The following is a 6,069-nucleotide window of genomic DNA, read 5'->3' on the forward strand; positions in this document are numbered from 1 at the left end:
GTCGGACGCTTAACCGACTAAGCCACCCAGGCGCCCCTCAATTTCTATACTTCAAGAGGCTCCGAGGAGTCATCAGAATTGCAAAGATTTAGAAGCTTTCAAAAGAAAGGTGGGAATTGCCTATAAAGATTGATATGAGCTCTATGCCCACAGCTTCCATAATGAAAAAGATAATCCAAAAGGGGGGGTGGGGGGCTGACAGAGGAAACTGTTATCAAATATTGACTTGGTGTCCCACGACTTATGCTACTCCCAGAGAGACAAAGCAGAACATACATTCAGGACCCATGAAAAGAGGGAGCGTTTCCAGAGCTGAGGGTTGTTCTTTAGAAGTGAGTAGATGGATGGCTTAGTGCCTTCCAAGCAGACTACACAGATATGAATTCTGTTCTGCTCCTTACTGGCCTCAGTTTCTTCATGTGTACGGTGCGGATGATGATATGGTTAGGAAAGAGCTTACAAGGTTGCTTCACAGATTAAATGAATTATTTTAAGAAAAGGACTTAGAGCAGTCCCTAGCAATTAGTGTTATTTAAGTGTTTAGGGTTATTATGTGTATGTGTGGGGGGTTAAGTTGCAGAGGTGGGTTCTCTGCTCTATGTCGATGTTTCCTTGCCATTTTGAACTTTCATTACTCAGCACTAGTTTATTAAGCCACGGGTGATTGGACTCTGAAAGACTGATTCATGTTCCGCATATCCAAATGAACTTTAGTATAAGCCAAAATATCACCTTGGGTATTTTCTCTGAAATCAATGCTGCGGAAAGGACCAAAAGCACAGGTCCGCAAGTATAAGATTCTTCTCCACAACGCTCCCCCAACATGGAGGGAAAGTATCAGGAAGGAAAAGATACTCCGATGACTTTAAGAAATGTTTTTACAAAGTTGTGGTACTTTGGGCCACAAATTCCTGAAGAGCTGTTCAACAAGGAAACAGGAATCCTACTGTCAGCCAGCCGCTCAGCGAGCACAATCTCTAGACAGCAGTGAGAAGATACAAAATTACCATTTCCCCCCCTCAAGATTCCCAGTTTTAGCATTTCGTGAACGTGACAGTCTGTATCTCTTCTCTAATTACCAAACCCTCTCCATCACTTTAATAGGCCTCCAGGACATGTTGCATTTCCAGGATTTCAACTTACTTTATACTAATTCTACTCATCATATTCGAATTGACAGTTTCCTGATTTTCTGGTAATATTGAGGGGTACACACCTCATCAGTCATATACACATATATCATTTTTAACGCTTTTTTTTAAAAATTTATTTTGAGAGAGAGAAAATGCCCATGTGCAAGGAGGAGAGAGAGAGAGACAGAGAGAGAGAGAGAGAGAGAGACAGAGAGAGAGACAGAGAGACAGAGAGAGAGACAGAGAGACAGAGAGAAGGAATCGCAAGCAGGCTCCGTGCAGTCAGCGCAAAGCCGGAGGAGGGATTTGATCCCACACACCGTGAGATGACGTCCTGAGCCGAAATCAAGAGTCAGATCCTTAACCCAGTGTGCCACCCAGCCACCCCAATAAATCATATTTTAAAAGTGTGTTATTTCTTGAGAGATATGTGTGGTTAATCAATCTCACGTATGAATGAATTTTAGTTACCTTCATTTTAAGAAATTATTTTTCCCAGTTGTGAGACTCTAACTCTTTTATCTTAACAGTGCTTTATTCTGAGACTCAGTGTTTACTTTCAGCAAGTAGGAAGTAAGTAGAAAGAAGGGAGTGGAAACAAAAAGAAAAAAGTTATCCTGAGAAAGAACATGTTTCTACTTGATATCACTTAATAAGATGGAATTCAGAAACGATTCCAAGTTTGCAGCTGTCCCTAGTAAATCCATCAGATTCACTGTGGGAGCGATATTCCAAAGGACTGTGATCTCAAGATGACACCTCGAAGTCCCAAAGTGATCAAAAGAGCACAGTTAGCTTCTTTTAATCCTTAATCATTCTTTCTATAATTCCATTTTTCTCCTCATTTGTTTGAAACTCACCCAGATACTTTTGTTTTTCTTTGGAGTACTCCCAAGCATTTATTTTAATGAACACAATTAAAATTTTATTATGCGATCCACAGGGTTCATCTAAATTTGGCACTGCTTTGGAACTTTCAATCATTTTCCTGAGCCAAGAGGGACTCTGTTGTGAAGATAAAATATGGATTTTAGCAATACTGATGTTGGCCTTGGCTTATGTAAGTACTGAATTAGTGTTGCGAGAAACTACATCATTAACTTTCAATAATATTTTCTGGAACAGAAAATCTGGCAGACCATATTTGTGTTTTTAAAGATAAATTTAAAAGGAAGTTATGTGCATATTTACACAGTAATAAAATTAAAGGAATCATTACTATTATAAAAAGAGTACCTGAAAGTAGAATTGATTCTATTTAATAGATAATTATTAGATTATTAGACTGTTATTAGATATTATTAGATTATTATATTAGAACAATTTGAAATAATGTTCATTGGATCTGATGTTCTGATTCCACAAGTTACTCATATGTATGATGCTTGCTTTAAAAGCATATCTTACCAATTGTTGGGAATATAAGCCAATATTGCTAAATAAACAAACACAAAACCTCTCTCCATTCCTATATAGCAAGGAAAGTACAATTATGGGGGAAGAATTGTCACATTTATACTCATGTAAGTTAGCATGAGAGTGAGTTCAAACTCTGGACAGAATTTGACACAAATTTACAAGGTAAAGCAGAAGAAAGAACAACATAAACTTCTTTTCTTTTCTTTTTTTAATGTTTATTTTTTTTTTTTTTGAGAGAGAGAAAGAACGTGAGCACGTGAGGGGCAGAGAGAGATGGAGACACAGAATCCAAAGCAGGGTCCAGGCTCCGAGCTGTCAGTACAGAGCCTGATGTGGGGCTTGAACTCATAAGCTGTGAGATCATGACCTGAGCTGAAGTCGGGGGCTCAAGTGACTGAGGTACCCAGCCACCCCAACATAAGTTTCTTTTATCTTCTTCAGAACCTTGTATTGTCTCCTGTGAGACCTATGACTAAAACATAAGTTAATTTGTTAACAAGTTCAAGCCTCTTTTGGGGCCTATCATTTTCAAAAGTAGACACTCTAAGGAGGAGAAAGTAGGGAAGCAGCTGTCTACTTCTTCTTTATTAAACAAAGATAATTTTATCATTTTACTCTTACATGACTAATAAGAGCAATTTGGATGATATTTCTTAAGAAACTGAGTACCGAGGGAACTCTATGTGTATGTATGTATGTAATTTGTATGTAGGTTATAAGAATTTCTTTCTTTCTTTCTTTCTTTCTTTCTTTCTTTCTTTCTTTCTTTCTTTCTTTCTTTCTTTCTTTCCTCTTCTTTTTCTCTTTCTTTCCTTTCTCTTCTTTCTTTTCTCTCTTCTTTTCTAAATAACATTAATTACTGTATCATGATTGATAAATGTAATTAATATTACAAAATTAATTCAAGTTCAAGCTCTGTGTCAGTCTCTGTGCTGGCAGTGCAGAGTCTGCTAGGGATTCTCTCTCTCCCCCTCTCTCTCTGCCCCTCCCCTGCTCAAACTCTTTCTCTCTCTTTCAAAATAAATAAATAAACATTAAAAACAGTTTTAAATAGGGTATATCTAATTTAGAAGTGAATGAAAATTAACTGTCTGACATATTGCTAAATGAAAGAAACAAGTAGCAAATAATATTTACGAAATGATCTCCTTTATATAAAATGTTGTATGTGTCCATCTGAAGAGAGCCATTTGGAAAGACGAGAGATTTTAATGTTTCTTCATCTAATTTCCTATATTTCAATGATTATTATTTTACGTATGTATTATATTTATAACTAGAAATAATGATGCAGTTACTTTTAAAGTTAGTAAATTAATTGAAAAATTCATGCCCAGTTATATCCATTATTGTTCAAAGTATGGAGAGTGGTTACTCTACACGCTGTTTGTGGGATTATATATTCTTTTACAATTTCTGAAGCACTATGACAATAAACATCAAAAGTATTAAAACATGCAAATTTTGACCCAACAATTTTAAATCCAGAAATTTCTTTTGCAAAGAGCCATGTGAAGTAGGTGCTGTCCCTATCATGAATGAGGTCCATGAAGAACATAGAAGTTGGAGAAGTCAGTAATTAGGGGGCCACAGACATGCTTGCTTTGACTGAGGAAGTGTTTTTGTTTTATTTTAAATTTAGGCCAATAGTTAAAATTTGAATGTTTCACATAAAAGTTGTGGGTTCCTGATTTTTCTCGAAATTCAGAAGCTCTGGCATACTGGAGCCAGAGATGGCCTTACCGACGGCCCGCTGGAACTAAGCAGTGGCTGCCCTTGGAGACAGGGTTTGTGCAATAAGGTCCATGCCAGACCCTGTCACTTCTATACTTGGCCCATCGCATTCGCTTATTTCAATTTGGCCTTTGGATTTGCAGTTCCTGAGTTAAGGTATTTGCTAATCATCGGAAGAGAGAGAGTTCAGTTCTCTTCTACCTACAAGTCTGATACACGTTATTTTTGGATAGAAAAAGGCAATTTTGTCATTTATGATTCTATCTCGATCCCAGGTCATGGGTCATGACTTCGCAAGTGGTTTTATAATCTTATTTTTCCTAAGTCCAACATTTACTTTTTTTGGTTTGGGGTCTGGAACTCTGAAGAAGAGAAATGTGTAGACTTAACTGTTTAGTGCAATTTTCAGTTTGTCACTGAATTGCCTCTGAATGTCAGGGCAATTCCTGGCTCTCCTCATCAGCTGCTTCTGTAAATACTCTCTCGCAACGCGTTATAGATTTGCTTCGGATGGAGACCTGATCTATTATCTCTCAGTTTCATCAGGAGCTCCAGCAAAATTTTCAGTCTGCTGCTGCTTTTTCTCAAGCTATGAGTTTCTGTGCTTGATATTTTTGTCCCCCACCCCCCAAATAGTAACATAGCCCAATTTATATTGGAAATCTGTCAAACTGCATTAAACAGTTCTTGATTGAATTAGCAGTTTCCAAGCCTCTTTCTCGCAGCTGTCACAGAGTAGAATTGCACAATCTGTTCAGCTGGTTTCAGGGCAGGTGTTTTTGTCTTGACAAAAGCTCTTTCTTTATACCAGTCTGTCTGGAGATTGAAATTTTTCTTAGGAGGATTATGAGAGGAAATCAAGGAGAAACAGTTGTGTTGTTTTTTCTTTTTTCCACACCAGCAACTTTACTTGGTGTTTATCAGTTAGCCCAAGCCTTGTAAGTCACCTGCTTAGTAGCCAGCCAAAACTAAAACCATGGTCCTTGAACCATAGTGTGCAGGGGAGAACTAATCATGAGCTCAGAAAATGATATGCTCTTAAAAGAAACATTTAAATAATAGAAACGCCTAATAGGTAACCACCATCGTTGTGAGTTGGTAGTTAAACCTTCCACTTTGATGATGCTCATAAAAGTCTTTTGGCAAGACACTTTTATGGTAAAGAATCAGGCTCTCCTGCTAGAGGGAAATTAGGGGGCAAAACACTATCCACATAAGGAAACATGCCAACGGAAGTTTGGGGACATACTAACAAACACATAGCTGCTTAATAGTAGACCAATGGTAACAATACTAATACTGTGCGTTTGGATCATCATATCAGTTATGTATCATGTAAAGCACAAAAGTCCTGTTTTCCAGTTTAAAATCAAGAAGGGGACATGGGATATGTGCAGTACACACACACACACACACACACACACACACACGCACACACACCCTAAGACAAATACCTCATGAAGACAACAGCCTTCTCCTAGATTAACAAGCCTTAGTGGAAATGTGTTAACCAACAAATCCTAATGTGTTCATCAGAACCACATGAAGGAAAAGAAGACCAGACCATTCAAAAGTAAGTGATAAGTCAACAACTAGAAATAAGAATAATCATTAATTGTGAGAAAATATAAGGAAAACAATGCATTTTGCATTTGAGAAGTGGCAATTTCTGCTTGGGGACTCGGGTGAGTTTGAATATGAAGCGTTCTTATGGGTCAGCCTCTGTGGGCTCAGAGGGTGTTGGGAAAAGCCAAAATTAAGTGGAGGATGTGGGACAGATCAA

Source organism: Crocuta crocuta, unplaced genomic scaffold, assembly GCF_008692635.1.
Source record: "Crocuta crocuta isolate KB4526 unplaced genomic scaffold, BGI_CrCroc_1.0 scaffold30, whole genome shotgun sequence".
Lineage (NCBI taxonomy): Eukaryota > Metazoa > Chordata > Mammalia > Carnivora > Hyaenidae > Crocuta > Crocuta crocuta.